A 21,104-nucleotide genomic window follows, 5' to 3' on the forward strand; every position below is an offset into this window, starting at 1 on the left:
CTGCCTTTGCTATTAACTTGGGTGACTATTCCCAGCCTCACTTTCTCTGTCAAATGAGAGAGTTGGGTTATGTGATCATTACAAAACATCGGCACAATAATGTATTGTATAAATATAATCTCTAATGAACAATTAAGTCTATAAACATGAAGACCATTTTGTCATCAGAATGTTCAAACACCTGGATGCAATTCTTAAAAATTTGCTAATTGTTTAAAAAACAAAGAAAAAAACAACTTAATACATGAACAGGCCGTGGAAGCCAGCTTGCTCATTTGTAGGACAGTTTGCTGGGCTGGAATATTTTGCCTTTGGCAAATGAGAATCAGTTAATTCTAGGCATTTGCTTATTGATTTGCTGGAATAAAATGATCTATTTTTCTTTCATTTTTGTCAGTAATGACCAGTTAAAACTCCTAAAGGAAGGCCCAATTATTCCTGGAAAAGGATAATGTTCTGTGATCTTCCAGACTGTGATGTCACCAGCTCTCTAATTAATGTATATGCTTTCTTTCTAAGCTAAGCTCTTTCTGAATTTAGGAACAATAGTAATTGCCTGCAACAATCATCAAAGCCAGTCAAATACTTTCTCAAGGAAATAATAAATATCTCTTTAAAGCAAAAGTGGAAAATATTATACAACTCTATTTAAGCTTTGATTTTATGGAGTTGCCTCATCACATTGAAATGCAAGACCCTCCGGCTAATGTGTCCCTTATTCCCTGGAGGAAGGCAGCAAGACCCAATTCTCAGGAGCAGAATGGCCCTCCACTACCTATGCTTCCAGAAGGGTGATAAGTATGGTTATCAGGGTAAAATTTGATGTTCTGTGCTTGTCTCCTGTTTTATTCGCTAAAGGAAAATGCCACAGGGTATACTCATTTCTTGGCTAGATGAGTGTATGGCACAACCTGACCTGGAACAATGGCCTGATTTCAACAAATATTTGTTGAGCACTCATGTGCCAGTCTATAGGAGTTCCAAACACCCATGACTACCCATAAATATATGGTGAGCCTCAGTTACTTTATTAAGTGAATGATTGTTTGCTACCAGCATAAGTTTCAAAGCTACATTGTTAATTCCCTTTCTTTCCTGGGATATAAAATTATTCAAATCCCTCAAGTTAAAGACAGTGAAAAGTAAACTCTTTTCAGCTCCAAGGTAAATGTATTTTCCTCCTTCCAAAATCCAAGCCCTTCCAAGAGACAAACAATTCCAATGAAATGAATAAACCATGATTCCCAACAAAAGGTGTCTATTATTAAAGCCAGCATGAGCTACTGGAGAACAGTCAACAATCTCACTAATTTTCCCTTTAGTAATATAATTTCATATGCAACAAAGGCCTGAGAATGGCATGCTTGACGAGTATTTGGGGCTGAGAGTGTGTTTCAGCTATTTCTCTGGCAGAGCATCTTATAAATCACCATTCATGCCTTAACAAAGTCTGAACAAGGGTAAACGAGGTTCCAAAAAAAGGAAATAACTTGCCAGAACTCCTGGAATGAGAGAGAGAGAGAGAGAGAGAGAGAGAGAGAGAGAGAGAGAGACTCTAGAGCCCTTATCTATCTATACTCAGCTTGATTTCTCAGGCACTTCTGCTCCCCTCTACCCCCAAAAGAAAATATATTACTTCATTGAGTTTTCAGGATTAATAGCAAACATAATACAGTTAAGAATCATTTGATGGAATTGCTTCCTTTGCAGGCTTATTTTCTATAATGCCTGAGCATTGTGTTAACTTTTGTGTTGTAAGAGAAAAATATTTAGGTATCAAAATGGTGATCTATTAAAGAAGGCATGAATGCACTTGTGTGATTTCCTGATCCAGTCAAGGATTCATATATATATAAAAGCACACCTACCTAAATTATAAACACTGTAGTTTGGGGTTTGGGTGGAGGCAGGGCTCAGGTGTAGATGCCAGGTTTGGGAGTAAATGTTAGCTAAGTTGTAGGAATGCTGACAACATTGACTCCATCTTTAGCCTTCTATCTTGTTCATGCCTTTGCGGTGAACTTCCTTGGGGCTCAGTGTTCTAGGCCCCTTGGAGGTTAATGTGTCTTGGTCAGAATATGGGAAGGCTTGTTCTGACCTTCCCTAAAGTGGCACAGATATCTCCACTTTAGATGACTAGTAGAGCTGAATGGCACACAGGTGGTGCCCCTTCAGATAACTACCCTTTGACCTTAGAGAATGGATAGTGTAAAGGCCCTTTACTTAAGGTCAGAATCCCTAATGCAACTTCAAGAATTCAGTCAAATTGATAGTTTTTACTTTTATTTTGGGTTAATCAATGCATGAAACAGAATTATTTTTGTTTTCATTGATTCATGAGATGGGTAGAGGTTCATTTCAATGAGTAAATGGTAAAAATAGTCTTTTTAAATCATCTCCTTCACCCACCCAAGCTGAAGAACATCAATAATATTTTTTCTGTTATCTGAACCACTATTGTCATGACAGGATAATTTCTGATGATTGACTTAAAGCTATTAGTTAAAGAGGGGCACCTGGGTGGCTCAGTTGGTTGAGCGTGCAACTTCTGATTTTGGCTTAGGTCATGATCTCGGGGTCCTGGGATTGAGCCTGCATCAAGCTTCCTGCTCAGCAGAGAGTCTGGTTGTCTCCCTCTCCCTCTGCCCCTCCTCCTGCTCATACGCAAGCTCACACACACACTCTCTCTCCTTCTCTCTCTCTAAAATAAATAAGTAAATCTTAAAAAAAACCTGTTAGATAAAGGGCAAAATCTGTTTCAGAACCACTGAGACTTCCTAGGTATTTTTTTTTTTTCTGAAGGAAATGTTCAGGGCAAAATAAACCTTGAATAATAAGGGATTTCAATTCATAGAAATTAACCAACAAGATATATCAACAACCAAAAAGATTTTTTCTTCAGCATCCTACTGTTCAGTGAAAAATGATAACAAAAGTAGAATATATTTATCTGTGGTTAGAAATGTTCAGCAATGCATTCAGTTTAAACTACCTTATTTGTTTATATACTATACTATATCTACATGAGATTATCAGCCATTACATATCAATCATGCTCTCTGCAAAGAACTCTCATTTACTTATACTTTGAGTCTCACAATAACCCTTTGGGATGGGTGTTGCAATGCTCATCAGCATTTTATAAATGAAAGAATGGAGCTCTAGAGGGCCTTAGATGTCACCAAGTAGTAAGGGGCACACTTAGATGAGTGTATGGCACAAACTGACCTGGAACTACTAACTCCAAGTCCTGTATTTATCATACTCTACTAAGACAACATGCTCATACAAATACACATAAACACACAGACATTTATACATGTTGTTACATGTATATGTGATATACATATATATGTATAACTTGTATCACATGTATATACACATATATATGTATAAAACTTGAATTTTGAATAAGAATTTCCAGGCTTTTTCTAAGCTGGAATCAGGAAACCAGCAAGATCCATCCATAGTTTTACTCCGTGGTAAAACGAATTCCATATGAAACAAAACCTAGAGGTCACCAGCTCCTTTAGTGAGACATATACTCTCTTTGTTAGCCTTATTATCTTGAGCATATATGGGCTTTCAGAGGTGTCCTAGGCCACAAGTGGCTTTTCCTCCTTTCTTGGCAGAAGTTTTAAAGCAGAATTTCAAATTCTTCTTACAAATCCCAAGTTTTCAGTTGCCATGAGGATGTTTTTTAGCACTTTCTAAAGCAGCATTGTCCAATAGAACTTTCTGCAATGCAAGAAATGTTCTATGTCTGCACTGTTCAATTAAGTAGCCATTAGTCACGTATGGTTATTGAGCACTTGAAATATGGCTAGTGTGATTAAAAAATTGAAAATTTTAATGTTCATTAAATGTTAATATTAATTAAAATTTAAATAGGCACACATGGCTAGTGATACCATATTGGGCAGACAGTTCTAGACAGATTAAGATTATGGTTTAGAGCCCAGAGCATCCCACCAACAACATCCTGGCAGGATCACCCTGTGAGGGTACAATAGAAGTTCTATATTCAGTTATGAGTTGTGCCTTAACAGGTTCTAGATGGGGTTTGAAGCAGAAAGTTAATATTAAAATTAAGAAGGTATAAGGGATCTATAAGTAAAGGATAATAAATGAAGGGAGAGTATGCTGTGGTAAGTTTTGAGATAAAAGAACAGGATATTACCATTTGAACTGAATTTGAATTTCTAAACATTACCTATTAGAGCAGTATAGGACAATTCAGTTAAATATAAAAATTTCCTTCTTGTCAATGCAATTATTAGGGTTACAAAATCCAATTAATAAAGCTGAGATTTCACTAGGGGCTGAAAGGCAAGCAAGCAGAAATACATAGAGCATCAGATCTGCTGCATTTAGAGTAGACTCGAAATCCAGGACCACCTCTAATGAAATTATCTACTTGGCAGAATTGTGAAGATTCAATGAAATGATTTATGAAAGGACCTAGGATAGTGGCTCACAGCTTATTGATATAAGCACTTATAACGATCATTTATTTATTTCTGCCTAAATCTTTTTAAGGCCTCTTCCAAGTATCTGTGAGATGATGGAAGATGCTTAGGGTAATTTATTTTGGAAAAATTGTTTTGTTGGGAATAGACCATAGAAGAGGAAATATAGGCAACACAAAGGAAAGTAGAGAAATGCCATACTGCCATCCCCATTTGCAAATTGCCACCATAAGGAGAACTGTTGCTGAGGAAAGTGGGTCAGGTATGTTGTGTCAGACAAGACTGAAACAGTGAGCCCAGAGGGGAAAAGAATAGGAAGAAAGTGTAGGTAAGATGAGTGTTTGTATTTTAGGCATTTGTATTCGTGATTTTTATTGAATGTAGTTTATTGATGCTGATGTTCTTGTCAAAGAAAACCAAAGAAAAAAACAGGGAAGAGTGTTTGAGTTACCATGAGGATAGTGGAAAGGGCACTGACCTTGGAATCGAGTTAATGGGGTTTAATCCTAACTTTTCAACCATGTGACTTAGACTACTAATCATTTTTTGGTCTCCAAATTCTCCTTCTTGTAAAAGAAGGACCTGAATGGTGCTGAATGACCCTTAAGGTTATTCCAACCCTAAAACTCAAGAGTATAATTTTAAATATGAAAGCAAGTGTGGTCTCTAAGTCCTCTAGATCCTATGAAGCCCCACTGCTCTTTCAGGAAAGCTGGCTGTTCTGTAATCCTAAGGCTCAAGTTATGTGAACAGTGGTATCTCAGTCAGCATGTACAAAAGCAGTTGGTATGGTGGGAGTCAGTAACAGTGAGTGGGTGAACAGATTAAAGAGGAAAGAGTTGGAAGAGAGAGTAGTGTATGTGAAAATGAAAGTAGACCTTCCTCTTTTGGCATTCTTTTGCTATATTCTCCAATAACAGCTATCCAAAGCCAAATGGCAAAATGAGGGCATGAAAATTGCTTGGAGTTTGGAGTTAAGCAGACCTGAATTTGAATCCAAGCTCTGGATTCAAGATATCTAACTTCAGTTTTCAGGTATCTGTGACATTTCTATGTCTGCACAATAGTTAACAGCTATTATGAAGAGTACATGAGGGGATCCCTGGGTGGCTCAGCGGTTGAGTGTCTGCCTTTGGCTCAGGGCGTGATCCTGGAGTCCTGGGATCAAGTCCCACATCAGGCTTCCTGCATGGAGCCTGCTTCTCCCTCTGCCTGTGTCTCTGCCTCTCTCTCTCTCTCTGTCTCTCATGAATAAATAAAAATCTTAAAAAAAAGAGTATATGAGATAATATGGCCTGGTAGATAGTAGGTGTTCAGTAAAATATTTTCAGAGCTTGGCCTCCACAAATTGACTCAATTCTCTCCCATTTTACCCATAATTTAAAAGACTAGTCAAAGAAATAACCATTCAGGGCCGCTTAAAGATTTATATCTAGAGGATATAAACAATCTGTGGTGGGGAGAGAGGGGTGCCGAGGAGAGAAAAAGCCATAGCCAGGAATAGCCAGCCCATCCTCTCCATTAATGAAGCGTCATCTTTTGGTAGCCTCACAATTCTCTGGTTCCTGAAAGCCACAGGAGTGTTTCACAGAATAACAACCCTAACTGCATTTCCAACACTTTACCAGCAGGAAGATTCGCCGCACAGAGGACACAGAAAGAAGGAGCCACACGTCTCAGTCCCACCTGAAGTTAGCAAAGCTGGATTCTGGAGTGACACCCACTCTTTGCTCCTCTCTACCCAGGAGTCCGGAAAGCCGCCTTCCAAGAAGAGTCTGGGGGAAGGCAGAGAGCCGGGGAGCGCAGAGCATCTCTATCTGTTTCTCCAGGTCGCTGGTTCCACCTGGATCCTCCTTATGGGGTTCTAAGGCAGTTTCTGCCGGCGGGGGAAGGCGGGGCAAGCCGCGAGCCGCCAGTCCCCCCGCGGACAGCGCCCGGCCCCTCCGAACTTTCAGCACCGCGGACAGCGCCCCAACTTTCAGCACCGCGGACAGCGGCCCTCCCCGCGGCCGGCGCTGCGGTCCAGGCTCCTGTCCGACCCCGGGGGGTTGGGGGGGGGGGGCGGCAGGCGGGTTATCGCTCTGTGGCCCTTGGTCAACTCCCGCTAGTGACCGGCCCCGCCACTTCGACGACATCCCACCTGCTCCCCCACTCAAGTTTTCCCTCTGCATTGGAATCCAGTTCAAGACTCCCAGTCCAGGCGGGACTCTGAATGGAGCCTCACACGGGTAGTGGGGTGAGCAGTGTCGGGAGTAGGCGAGAGCTCTGCTGTTGCAGTTTTCCTTCCATCCTTCCCCTGCTTTCCCTTTACCTCTAGTCATTTGGCGACTTCTATCTTAGTTTTCGACCACAATATAAAATACACGTGTGTGTGTGTGTGTGCGCGCGCGCGCGGGTGGGTGTGGGTGACTCCGGTGGGAGAAGGAGGTTTGGGGTTGCATCACGCGAGGCCCTCTGGATTTGTAAAGAAGCCGATGTATTTGGGATAGAGGAAGAGAAGAAGCTCCGACGGTGGGCGAGAATCCGCTCCCCGGGGCTGCCCCCCTGGCCAGGGAGCTCCCCTGCACCTTTCTCCTCCCAGGGCCTTCTTGCTGCCCCGCCTTGTATCCCCAGTCTCGGGGGACAGATGCCCCTCGCCGCGCACCGGCCAGGTCTGGGTGTCGGGCGCAGCGGGAGTCCCTTGGAAGAGTTTGCTCTCAGGTGAAAGGACAGACGCTGCCCCCGCCCTCCCCTCGGGCTACGGCCGCAAAAGCGTCCCTTCCTTTCCGTGGGCTCAGTCCGCGGCCGAGAAGCGAGCGCGGGGGCCCGGTGTGTGACAAGGCGGGGACGGAAGGGCAGGCCCGGCACCAGCGGAGACCCGGGCGACCCGGGCACTGCTCGGGGCTCCCTCCTCTGCCTCTCGCTCCGGCCGCGCCAGGGCTGCCTTTGCCCCGTCCCCAACCCCGCCTGGCCGCTCGCGAGTCGGAGCCTGGCGCCCCCCGACCCCGACACGGTCCAGGCCCCGTTCCGGGCCAGCTACGGGGAGACCCCGACCCAGCTCCTTCCTCCTTCCAGGGGCCCCTTCCCGGAGGGCGCCCTCAGCCTCCGCGCCATGTTCCTGCCCCCCCCCCCCACCCCCTCGTGGCTCCGGCTCCCTGGCTCATTCAACAAGAGGCGACCATCCTACTGGCGGGGGATCCAGGGGGGTGCAGGGGCGCGGAGGGGGCAGTGCCGCGACGGGGGACGCTCACTCACCGGAGGGCTGCAGGGGCCGGGGGCTGTCGTCCGCGCTCGCAGCGCCAGAGTCCGTCTCTCCCGCTGCGATGCGGAGCCGCGGAGGCCAAGGGAGGCAGGAGGCGGCCGCAGCCGCTGAGCTGCTCCTCAATTATTCAGTTCGCCCCCCTCCTCCCCTCACTCCGGGCGGCCTGTCAATCCTCCCTCCAGCTCGCCCGTCTCCGCCTCCCGGGAGTCACGTGGCGGCCCAACCCCTCCCGTTATTGAGCAGAGGCCGCTCTCCAGACGCCCCCGCCTCCCAGCGCGTGCACACGCGCTCACACTCACTCACACTCACACACTCAGCTGCATGCCACTCTCCACTCTCCTCTGGCCTGCTGAGCCTCGGGGTGCCAGTTTCCCGCATCTCAGGCTGTCCTAGGGCTTAGCGGGCCCCTTGCAGGCTCCCTGCCCTGGGAAAGCAGGCCCAGGCAGCTGTCTGCAGAGTCGCGCGCCGAGAAGGCGTCCTCCAGCAGCTCCCCCTTGGCTGGACTCGGCACTGAGCAACGCAGGCCCTCCAGACCCGCTTCCTACCCTCTAAAAGCTTCCCTCCTCCTTCGCTGAGGTTTGCTGCTCTTAAAGGTCTTCCACTTCCCTCGGCGTTCCTGGAAAGAGAGGCTGGGAGAGATTGATTTCTTCTCTCTTTCAAAAACAAGACCCTCCTCCTTCTCCAAAGCTCAAATAGGTCAAATTTATCTCTAGGCTCTCAACATCTTAGGGGTGGAAAGACTGTGTGGGGTGAAGATCCACCAGGAATTCTAGTCTGTGTGACCTTGAGTTATTTAACTCCTTTCTTCTCTCATCTATGAAACGACCCCCTCACAGGACCATTACGAGAATTCTAAATGATAATGTTCTTAAAATTGCGTAGCCCAGTGCTGGAACATATCTGTAACTCAGTAAAATATGAGTCCTTTCCCTGCCTCTATTAAAATAAATTTCAGGGACCCATGGGTGGCTCAGCGGTTTAGCGCCTGCCTTTGGCCCAGGGCATGATCCTGGAGTCCTAGAATAGGGCTCCCTGCATGGAGTCTGCTTCTCTCTCTGCCTGTGTCTCTGCCTCTCTCTCTCTCTCTCTCTGTCTTTCATGAATAAATAAATAAAATATTTAAAAATAAATAAATAAATAAATAAATAAAGTTCAGAAAATAAGAAGACTGTGATTGGTGCCAGCAGAACGGAAGTATCTTTTGCAAAATTGGGGGAGGCATCTGTGAGATTAAGCTAAAGAGATAACCAGTCTGAAAGGGGCCTGGAGAGAGACACAAGGCTTATATTTTTCATTGCTTTCATTATAGTAAGTATCCCAGAACTATGTTATGCCTCAGAAGGATGAGGACTAGATTGTACCAACCCAGGGATAAACATGGTCTTATCGGAGAAAGAATTATTTGACATGTATTGAGCAGACTGATTTTTCTTGCATCTTTGGTCCAAGCCCTCAAAATACATGGAAGCTAATGAAATGTAACTCCTTACCCTTGGAAACAAATTCACCAGGCTTGTGTTTGAGGAGAATACTGGCTGACTGATAGCCCTTCCCTACGATGGAGCAATTCAAATCTATCTTTAGCTTGTGGATTCTAGCTCAGAGGCTCTGGGTTCTCCCCAGAAAACTGACTGGTGCCAGGAGAGTCTTTTTTTTATATAAATTTATTTATTATCGGTGTTCAATTTGTCAACATATAGAATAACACCCAGTGCTCATCCCATCAAGTGCCCACCTCAGTGCCTGTCACCCAGTCACCCCCACCCCCCGCTCACCTCCCCTTCCACCACCCCTAGTTCATTTCCCAGAGTTAGGAGTCTCTCATGTTCTGTCTCCCTTTCTGATATTTCCCACTCATTTTGCTCCTTTACCCTTTATTCCCTTTCACTATTTTTTATATTCCCCAAATGAATGAGACCATATAATGTTTGTCCTTCTCCGATTGACTTATTTCACTCAACATAATACCCTCCAGTTCCCTCCACGTCGGAGCAAATGGTGGGTATTTGTTGTTTCTAATGGCTGAGGAATATTCCATTGTATACATAGACCACAGCTTCTTTATCCATTCATCTTTCGAGTGCCACGAGAGTCTTGGTGAGTACACCTCGCTCAAGCTCACTACTGCCTTGGACCAGCATCCAGGCCTGAAATCTTGAGACATTCCCACAATCTAAGGTTATGTCAGACCTCCTGGGATCCCCAAGAAACTCTGAAACATGGCAGGAAAGGCATAGAGTGAAAGAATCAGAAATTTGGAGTCTTAGTATAGGTTCTGTCCACTACTTTTGTATGATCTTTGGCAAATCACTGAAGTTTTCAGAGTCTCACTTTTAAAACAGGAATAGAAGGTTTCTCTGCCTTCTCCAGGAGGTAGTTGTAATGTTAAAATGGGCTCATGTGTAAGAAGACACACTCTGAAAGGTAAAAAAAAGTAAACAAATGCAAGCTGTTAATATTACAGACTGAAAAAAAAAACCCTTCTGAATTTGTTCTACATGCATTATGGGCATGAAGGGATGGGAAGATAGGATTTGTCATAAGATGAGCAACTACCAAAATGTCAGTGTATTTCTGTAAGTCTGTGTGTGTTCAATTCAAGGGGTGTGGTGTTTTGGGCATTGTATTACTTTTCATTTTCACTCTTCTGTGATGGATTAAATCTCATTCCCCCCCACCCCTGGTCTTCATTTTTAGAACAACACCGGCCACAATCACAGGGATATGAGTATTTAATATCTGAGATAAGTTGGTGCCTGTATATCAGGATGGCAAAGTTTAGATTTTTCTGCCTTTCCCAGGTAAAATAGATTTAGATTAGAAATTCAAATGGGTTTGAAATAAAATACGATCAAAATAAAAAAAAATTATTCAGCATCCGGGAGCAATTTCTGGTTATTCATCAGCACCTTGAATGGTGATATGAATCTCCAATCCACCACCAATAAATCCAATAAAGTCCTCACAGAAATCAGAAACTTCCAAGGAAGCTCCCTTACCTACCCTTGAGAAGACGCCAGTCCGGTTTCCTGGTTTATATCCTTTCAATATTCTTTAGAAACTATGAATCTAGACCTCTTTATATTTAGAGAGATGAAAAGACCAAGAATGTGCCAACTCATGCTTCTAAACATATCATTTAAAAATATTGTCCAGGTTAGGTAAAATGCTGCCTCACCTCTGACTCCTGGCCACTTTTGTGTTGTTATGACAAGACATGATAAATGGAAGAATAAACATGAAATAGTTTGCCTCAAAAATGGTACCTCTATAAGCATTTACTTAAATGAGTATGAATTTTAGAGAATTTTGGACAATTTCACCAGAAATTGCCCTGGGACTCTGAATAATTTTTCTTGAACTAGTTTTGAATTACCAACTCAGCTTTACCCATCGAAGGGCAGAAAAGGAGCTTGAGGGCAGATCTAGGATTGATTGCAATAGAAAGTTCCACCTTAACAATGATTTCTTGATAAGGTTTCCCTTGGGTCCTACTCCTTTACTTATAAGCTGTTATCTTTTGCCTGTTGACTGTTGCCTTTATAAGCCAGTGCAGACACTTTTCAGTTCTTGGCAGAGCATTAATGAGCCAACAAGTAGAAAGGCAGTAGATAAAAATGTAGTTGAGCATTTAGAGCCACACATTTTTTTTGTTCCAGTTGGAATAGGGGAAGGTTGAATCACTTATTTGACATGTTTTAGACACTTGAGATATAGCCACAAACAATATAGAGATGATTTCTGCTCTTCTTTAGCTTACAATCTAATGGAGGGAGTCAGACTCTAAGCAAGCAAACAAAGAGTAGAGATAAGTACTGTGATGAAAACAAAATAGAGTGTTAAGACAAGGAGAAAAGGAGCACCACCGTTTGGAATGGTGGAGAACTGACAAAGGCAAATGCAGGGGCCCAGACATAAAAGTGATTACTCTGTAAGAAAGGTGCAGTGCCCTCTTACGTAAGGGCTTTTTGCCAAAATGCTGTGTCTTTAGCAAGGTAATGACTGAAATCTTTCATGATAGACCTGCTTGGGTGGGTTATGGTTAGGCTATGAGGGAATTGGCCAGATGCCTTAAGAACAATTACCGGTTTTTCTGTCTCATGACTTATGATGATGCATACCCGATGCTTTTTTCTAGAAGGCTTTTCTAGACATTTTCTAGACATTTCCCCCTGAGCATATTTAGAAGCCAAGAAACCAAAAGCACCACAACAGCGTGGCCAGAAGCTGGTCCCAAACCCTCCAAAGTGGGAGGTGCTTCTGGGTAGCAGGAAGAGAAGAGAAGAGCCCAGTATGTCTTAGGCACACAATAAAGGTACATTGAATCAATAACCTGCTGCTAGGATTTGACCAATTGGCCTGGGAGCTTATAAGCCTATTATCTTTGAGTAATTATATTCTGGGTATCTAAATTTTAAGAAGAAGAGGGATTCTTTTCTAATCGTGTTCGTTTCATTCTTCCCAAATTTACAACGACATATAGCACTTTTCCCACCTCCAACCGATGCAGAGTAAATAAAGTCCCTTAATGATGAAACTGCAGAGAAGAGTCAGGAGTGTCCAACCAATGGAGTTCCCTGACGTGGGGGGAACCATTAGAGCAAACGCTTCTTCCCATTTATTATATTTTCTTTAAATACATTTACTTTTCTACTCAATTTATTTTAAAGAGGTTTCTATTACTACTTTAAATAGAAAACGTATCAGTTGCCATAAGTGCAAGATAACCATTTAAATAAACGCAAAGGAAAAAAAAAACAATGCTCTAATAGTCAAGCTAAATACTATTGCCTGTCTAGGAACCTGAGGCTTGTTTTCTCCTTATTAAAAAAGAAAATTAGCAACTGTAGAGAAGTAGTAAAGACATACTGGCATCAAACTGAGTCTTTCCCCATGAAGTAATCAGAAAGATTGAAAGACAAGTGGAAAATGAATAACTTCTCACCCTGTGATTATATGCCATTTAGTTCTGAGTCCTAGTACCATCTAAATCAGCATTTCTTCTAACTTTATATATTATTTATGTATTTATTTATTTAGAGAGAGGAAGCACGCATGTGCTCAAAGTGGAGAGGGGCAAAGGGAAAGGGAGAGAATCTTAAGCAGACTCCACATGTGGAGTCCCTGAGGGCATGGCAAGGGGGTTGGTGAACCCTCAGCCCCTGACTGAGCCACCCAGGCACCCCTATATTTCTCCTAACTTTAATGTGTATAGGAGTCCTCTGGGGATTTTGTTAAAAATTCAGAATTGGATTCAGTGGTCCTTGGGTGTGGGGCCCGATGGCTTGGATTTCTAATACAATTTAAGGAATACTGGTGCTGTTGGTTCTTGGACCACTCTGAGGAGAAAGGATCTAAAGTACCAGTGGTGTTATATGTCTCACATTTGGGGATATGCTAACTCTTATTTTATAGATGAGAAAAGGGAGGACTTGGAGGTTATGAATAACCCAAGGTCCTATAGTTGGTAGATGAGCCAGGTCTAAAATTCATTTCATGGGCTTCCTGTCTCTCAGTCTAGTGCTCTTTCCCAAAATATCTGTAAAGTCACTGACCTGCTACTAGAGACAAAAATACCTTTTTCAAGAGGCAGTGACATGAAAGCCAAGGTTTGGATTGCTGTATTCTGTAGGTTATACTATGGTAACAAACATGCCCAAACTTGCAGTAGTCTAAAATTAGTTTACTTCTTATTGACATTATGTTTCCACTGTGGGTCATTATGGGCTCTGTTCCATGTAGTCACTCTAGGCCATTTTATGTTGCCCCATCCCAACATGATACTCCAGTGCTCACTTTGGCAGGCAGGACCAAGGCTGGAAGACCATATACCAGCAGCTAAATGCTCTGGTTTAGAAGTGATGCACATTACTATTGCCCACAACCCATTGACTAGAATATGGCCCCATTCAACTGCAATTACAAGTAAGGGTGGAGAAGAATAATACTTCCAACTGCTGGAATGAAATTAGAATCAGATTCCATGAACAGTAAAAGTCTCTATCAAATAATACAGTTTTTCTATCACTAACCATCCATGATTCTGTTGTGTCAATCTTTTCCCCTCTTTTCATGATCTCTCGTATCCAAGTTTTCCAGGCTAACAGGCCTACCATTAGTCCATTTCTCTTCTGGGTCCTTCTGTATAATATAGAAAGAAAAGGAGGTTTAATTGCAAAGCACATAGAATGCCAGGAAACTTCAGTGATTGGGGCATCAAAGAAAAGAGGCCAGTCAGGGAAAGAGTTTATGTTGACTGAGAGAGGGGGAGAGGCAGAGAAAAAGAGAAAGGAAAGGAAAGGAAGGAAAGGAAAGGAAAGGAAAGGAAAGGAAAGGAAAGGAAAGGAAAGGAAAGGAAAGGAAAGGAAAGGAAAGGAAAAGAAAGGAAAGGGAAAGAAAAGAAAGGAAAGGAAACGAGAGGAGAGGATAATTTCTTTAGGGTTTAGAAGATTTTAGATCCTTTATTAGGACCTTTATGGATTGTGTCCTCATAAAATTCTTGTCAGCCTGTTATTAGCCTGTTTTTACACTCAAGGAAACAGTCTCAGAGGGCTTATATAACTTGTCAAGGTCAACACAGAGAGTAAAAAAGAATCAATGCCAGACTGTAAACCTAGAGTCTCTCCCAGGGAGTCTAAGAAAGTTACTGTTACAGAGCAAGGCCGGATTGGTCCTGGAGAATAGATTACTTGTTCACAGTGATATTCAAATTCCTGAGTCTTGGCACTGCTGTAGTAGGCATTTGCAGACACAAAGCTGAGACATCCTGATGCCATAGTGGATACTACATGGGATTATATGGTTCTCTCAGGAGGCCAAACTTCTTCTGAAGCCCCTGAGGGGAAGATGTAATAGTTAAGGCTAGAGTGGGTACTTGGGAGTCTTCCTCTGGAGCCTGAGGATGTTGGGGGCTAACACTGTCTCATGTGCTGCTGAAGTTATGAGAAGGAACAGGGACACCAGAATCCGAGCAAGGTTTGTATCCAAATTCAACTACTCGTTACTGATGTGGCATTTGGCTTGTAGCATTGGCATTTGGCATGTGGCAAATCATTCACATTCTCTGAGGTTCAGTATTACAATCTGTGGAAAGAAGTAATAATGCCTAACTGCAAAGTTATGATGAAGATTGAAAATGATAGAAAGTGCCCAGCAGGGAGGGGGGTGGGGGTGACTGGGTGACGTGCACTGAGGGGGACACTTGATGGGATGAGCACTGGGTGTTATTCTATATGTTGGCAAATTGAACACCAATAAAAAATAAATTAAAAAAAAAGTGCCCAGCACATAGAGTTGCTCAACATCAAAGGCTATCGTTAATGTTATTAGTAAAAAGAAAATGGATGTGAAAGATACTAAAGAGGCTCAATTTCTACTTACTTGAGTAGGTTTAACTATGGCAGTCTTCTGTTCTGAGACTTCATTTGTTCTTTGGGAAAATGAGGGAATGGGAGCAAATTTCTTCTGAGAGTTCTTCCATAGACCCAAGTCAATGAACCAGGAGTGATGGAGTTCTCCTGGGGAAAGCTAGGGAATAGCTCTGGTGAGCAGTCACACCCAGAGTAGCAATGAGAATTCACTCTGAATGAAGGAGTCTCTGGGTCCATCATCAGAGTTCCTGAGCCCCACACAGCAGCAAACTGCAGCAATTTTGCTATTACCATCAACCAACGGCCCATTACAATAGACAATGTAGGGATGATTATTGGTCAAGAGGTGGTCTTTTTAGCCACCTTTGCATCTAGGAAAGGTTACATTATTAACAGAGGCAGCAGCCTCAGCAGCAGATTTGAATACAAAACAATCAGTAAGCACTAGAGAGAAACTCAGGGAGAGGACTGTAAACTTGTTTCAGTCTCTGCCACCCCTGCAATTGCCACCAAGAAAAGAATGGATTTTATTGGTTGTGGGTCAAGTCTGTCCACAGCATATTCCCTTCGTGAGCTGGGCAGGCAAATCACTACTCTCTGAATAAATATCCATTGTGCAAAACAGTGATTATTTTATTGTCAGCCTTTTAAAGATATGTATTCACCTGCTGTGTGTACGCTTTCTCCTGTTTAATTCAATGACTTTTAGAAAATGAGAATATTTTATTCCATTTACTCATTCCTCAAAGCTCTTAAGAAGACTAAAGACTCTGTAAAGCATTCAGCACATTAGATGAAAGCGATGAGATAATTTAGAAAAGGCAGTGAAGTTCCAGTCTTCATCTCCTCCAGGTCCTAGTGGTGGAAGGCCTAAGTCAATGGCCACAGATGCCTATTTTCAGAATCCCCGGGGAGGGAGAGTTTATAATAAAGTCTGGCTGCCCCACTCCCACCTCTTTCAACAAAATGGCATAGTGTTGAGTTAATTTTGCAATAAGTTTCCTATGTCCATCATATTCGGTACCAGGAGTGTCTATAAAAGATGATTCAAGCAAGAGTCAGTATGTTCAGGTGCTTGGAAGACTCAGTTATCCCACTAACTGTAGCCCTCTGTCTTCCGATTGGCTAATCATCCCAGGCACTGGACCTTTATTCTGTGTTCAGATTGGTTTGGGACGCCTTCTCCATGTGGCTTGGGACAACTACTAATGAACTTCCAGATCCTGAAACATGATTTAGCCTCTTCAACCAAGTCTTGAACCAGACAACAGTTCACTGCTTTCTAGGTTCTGACCCTAAAGGCCTCCCTTTTAATGATCAAGCCAAGCCCTGGATGATTGCATAGGAGATACACTGAATTGTTTCTTATTTTGATCTATGTTCATATATCCATGTTCCCTAGAGGTTTGAGTCTCTATTAAAATGGTGATCAAATAGGAGACACACGTAATCTAATGTATGTTATGAGAAATAAGGATTGCTCACTTTATCTCTACCTTGCCCTGATAAGTAATTGCAAAGGTTTGCTTCATTCGTGAGGTTTGTTTCCAGTCTTGATGTTTTCCTCTTGTTCTCTGGAATCTTGACCTGATTTGAAGATGATGATGACAGTGCAGTGATAGGGTTGATGCCTTTCCTCCTACTCCCCAGCACCCCAAGTCCCCTACTCCAGCTGAACCAGCTGCTGCTCTTTTCACTATGTTTAGTTTTGGAAACATTTATGCCAATTAATGTATCACCAGAAGAAGTACTTTAAGCTATAGAGGGAAATGAGGCAAAATTAATCCCATCTCACAATAGCTTAAAGACTGTAATTGTTTTGTCCAGAACAGATGCTGACAATGACTGATTTAACAAGCAAGTGCCCATCTCCTCTGAATTCCATAAGTAGCTTTAATATCTTAATTCTTCACTATGATCTCTGCATTTAATTTGGGCCAATTTCACACATGCTAGTGCTTAGTGCTTTTGGCCGGTTTAGAATCCTCATAAAACGAGAGAAAAAGGGTCAACAAGAAAGAGAGTTCAAGAAGGGCACATGACCTCTGAATTTGAGAGGGGTGTGTGTCTAGTTAAGGGAATAGCACTAAGTATTTTGAGAGTTAGATCTTTTCCCTGTGTTGGGTAAGAGAATTACAAATATGAGATATGGAAATGACTGCTATGCCCTGAGGCCTTCCCTGATGAGACTTGAGTTGGTTTAGTACAGTTGTTGGAGGAGATGTTTATTTCAACAAAATGGGAAGATACAAGTAAAAAAGCATTTTTCTGGGTGATTTCAGCCTGGTTGAGAAAACCAGATTTTTAAAAATAAAAGTTAGGGGCTCCTGGCTGGCTCAGTTGGTTAGGTGTCTGCCTTTGGCTCAGGTCATGATCCCAGGATCCTGGAATTGAGCCCCCAAGTGGGGTTCCCTGCTCCCTGTTCACAAGATGGAGTCTGCTTCTCCCTCTGCACTTCCCACCATTGCTCCTCACTTGTGCTCTCTGTCTCCCTCTCTCTCAAATAATTAAATAAAGATCTTTTAAAAAAAGTTATAATGGCTGACACATATTGGGTGCTGACTAGATGGGATTTGAGAAAGACAGATGTCATTTGGGACCAATATGGACCTTTGTGATAAAAGAAAAAGAGGAAGAGGGCTACCTGGGTGGCTCAGTTGGTTAAGCATCTGCCTTAGGCTCAAGTCATGATCCCAGGGTCCAGGGATTGAACCCCACTTTGGGCTCCTTGCTTCGTGGGAAGTCTCCTTCTCCCTCTCCCTCGGCCCCTCCCCACTCTGCTTGTGCCCACACTCTCTCTAAAAAAAAATAAATAAAATATTTCAAAAAAAAAAAAAAAGAGAAAGAAAAGAAAAAGAGGAAGAACAGAATGCCTAAAACTGAGTAGCTTAGTAGAACTGATGTTTGTTTGTTTGTTTGTTTGTTTGTTTGGATATAGACCCTAGAATGTCATGTGTTAATGAAGAGTTGGTGGAAGTAAGGGGCAGTTGGTATCCAGCAGTTTGGCAAGCCTTGCTGTGATCTGAAATAGAGTGAACAGTAAGGAGCATGTGGCTGTGGCTTGGCCTCTGCAGTCTTCCTTGTGAATGATTTCCTAAATGGAAGGCTTATGTAACTGAAAAGTTAGGGACTTAAGACACAGCTGGGATCAGGTGCTGAAAGACCATCACAAGGTGTTTGTCATCTTTTGGTTCTGCTTGTTTTTGAGTTAGCTTCTTCCTCAGCCAAGCTCTCCTCAAAGGTGGCAAATGGCCACCACTGGCCCCAGGCTCATTTTTTTTTAACAGGTTAACAACCTCAGTGGAAGGAGTGTACCTCTTTTTCAATAGTTCCAGCACAAGGCCCAGGGTTGATTCTCATTGGACTGACTGATGTCATTTGCCCACTCCTTTATTAATCATGGAGTTCAGGGAAATAGAATGTGCTAATTGGCTAGTTTGTGCCCGGTGCCCACTACAGTTCTGAGAGAAGAGGTTAGAACTGTATAAACCACATGGGCTTGTTGAGGGGATAAGACACTGTTATGAGGAGAAAGAAATAGATTATAGGTAGGCAAAAACAATGGAGCATTTTCCACACTTTACTGCCTATAGAATCCTTTGTCCTTGAGATTACTATTCAGTAGAAGACACTTGGGTAAATGCAGTCTTTAGTGATCTGATCCCTAAAAATTGTCTCATAATAATCATGGTATAAGCCTAGAAATTCTTATCTGACCCCATTAAAGTTGTTTGTAAATAAAGGTGACAAATGCATTGCCTGGTTTTTACACCCTTTGGAATTCTCATATTGACAATGATAATAGTGATTAAATTTCTTCTTAAAAGTACCACTCTGCATTTGTTCAGTCAGTACTGTACCCTTTGTCAAGTTTTCCCCCATATACCATCTCATTAGCTCTTAGATGCTATTAAATGTAGTTAATTACTCAATGGCCACAGCTACCAGACATCAGTCCTCTTGTCATTAGTTGTCAAAATATCATACTCAATTCCCAGCTCCCTTTAGCTCTACCTGTCACCTTGCTGGACTCAAAAACTCTTAATGAAGATGTTAAATGTGTTAATTAACTTTGCCTTAGTGAAAATATTTTTATTTTAGCGACATAAAAAATGAACAGGAGAAAGTGCTGCTTGAAGGGAGAAGATCGGCAAATTGCACCCAGCCATCAATCTGAAAAGTAACAGAAGGCAATGGTCCAGGACCCAAGTTATTTATGTTTAAGAGCAATGGCATTGAGATGGCTTAGAGTTGCCACTGAGCACTAGCCAATTCATTTTTATCCAAGAGTCTATAAATCTATGTATGCATGAATCAGTGAGGATGTATTTGGTTGCAGGTAAAGAAAAGTCCAATTCAAACTTACTTAAAAATAAAGGGAATTTATTGGCTTATATAACTCTGTGTCTGCCTTGGGGATCCCTGGGTGGCTCAGCGGTTTAGTGCCTGCCTTCGGCCCAGGGCGTGATCCTGGAGTCCCGGGATCGAGTCCCACATCAGGCTCCCTGCATGGAGCCTGCTTCTCCCTCTGCCTGTGTCTCTGCCTCTCTCTCTCTCTCTCTCTCTCTGTGTCTCTCATGAATAAATAAATAAAATCTTAAAAAAAACTCTATGTCTGCTTTAGAGTCTTCTTAGGATAAGAATGGATAAATAGATAGATAGATAGATAGATAGATAGATAGATAGATAGATGATAGGTAGATGATAGGTAAATGATATATAGCATGGAGTTCAACATTTGTTTGATTCAGTGGCTTACCACAGTCATCAAAAAAGAGTTTAGCGTGGCATCAAAAAGGCTTTATATATGCACCATATGCCACCCAGAAGGGGAGAGCATGCCTTTCTTTCCCATGAGACCCTAGCAAACATCCCCTCCAGTCTCATTGACCTGGATTATGCCATATACCATTTCCTGATCAAAAGCTCTAACTAGATATTTGGATTATGCCTACTGATATTCTGTCCCTGAGGTCAGATTGGGGTTAATTTGCCTTGAATCACAAGTGGGCTGAGTGAACTGGGTTGTTATCAAAGAATGGGAGTCAGATATAAGTAATGAAACTTCACACAAAGCCCATTAGAGTAGGATCAAATTATTGTATACTCTTCCTCCCCAGTCTCTCTTACCTTTGAGATATTTTGTATTTATCCTCATTCTAGAAAGCATTTCAGGCAGACATAGGCCATCTATAGGAGAGGGCTGAGGATAACAGAGAGAGTACTGGATATGGAATTCAGTGATGCCACATTCCATCTCTGTGACCTTGGGCAAGTCCCATATCTCATAGCTGAAATTCAGTCTCATTGGATAAATGAGAAAAATATTTACCCTATTTACCTCACAAGGTTGTTGTGATCAAAGAAAAGATCACAAATTTAGTAGCGTTTTCTAGTTTACAATGCAAATGCAAGTTATTATTTTTTTTTATGGCTGTCATAATTTAATGAGGAATAGAGATTTCAGAGCAATCACTCAGAGCAGCAGATTTGCTTTGGAAAATGTTCTATCCTAAACCTCCAGTTGCCGAAAAAAGAAGCAGCAGTGGCTTTTAGATATATGGTGCTGAGCACAGGAAACAATGACTTTGGAATAGCTGGAGAAAGACCAGATGGATGCCTCTATGATCAAATGAGTTATTTTTAGAAACATGTTCAGTATCCTAGGACAGTGTCATGTGGGGAGAAATTTGCTCTGCAGTATAAAGTACTGTACTAGTTATTCCTCTTGGAATATCCAGAGGTAAAAAACATGGGTTTTGGAACAGACACCGAATTGTGGTATAACCACGAGCAATCATTATCCTCTTCGATCATTAGGTTTCTCATATGACAAAGGAGATAATGACACTGACCTCATAATACTTGCAAGATGTTATGTAAGTTGGTGACTATAAGGTGCCAAATGGTGCCTGGCACATAGTAGCTGCTTACTAAGTGTAACTCCTCTGGCTGCCTGTAATTGGTAAGCTTACAAATGGATAATGATAGGAGGACCTTATCTCTGAAGTTTTCTTCTGTAAA

At 42.5% G+C, this 21,104-nt stretch overlaps 1 protein-coding gene and 1 long non-coding RNA gene across 4 annotated transcripts in view; one reads left to right on the forward strand and one right to left on the reverse strand.

The window, feature by feature from the left end:
* The window catches only part of SLC7A14 (solute carrier family 7 member 14), a 111,163-nt gene extending 103,256 nt beyond the window's left edge, over nt 1-7,907 (reverse strand). The window contains exon 1 of the mRNA XM_072808049.1: nt 7,704-7,907. The gene's annotated coding sequence lies outside the window, so the exon portion shown is untranslated. The remainder of the gene's footprint in view (nt 1-7,703) is intronic.
* Nucleotides 7,908-14,413: 6,506 nt separating this feature from the next.
* Nucleotides 14,414-21,104, forward strand: part of LOC140622300 (uncharacterized) — a 79,946-nt gene continuing 73,255 nt past the window's right edge. For 2 of the 3 annotated variants that reach the window (XR_012022071.1, XR_012022073.1), the window contains exon 1: nt 14,419-14,685. This is a non-coding gene — a long non-coding RNA (uncharacterized lncRNA). Of the gene's footprint in view, nt 14,686-21,104 lie in introns of all 3 variants that reach the window. The other variant, XR_012022072.1, reaches the window with a different exon arrangement.

This window comes from Canis lupus, chromosome 31, assembly GCF_048164855.1.
Source record: "Canis lupus baileyi chromosome 31, mCanLup2.hap1, whole genome shotgun sequence".
NCBI lineage: Eukaryota > Metazoa > Chordata > Mammalia > Carnivora > Canidae > Canis > Canis lupus.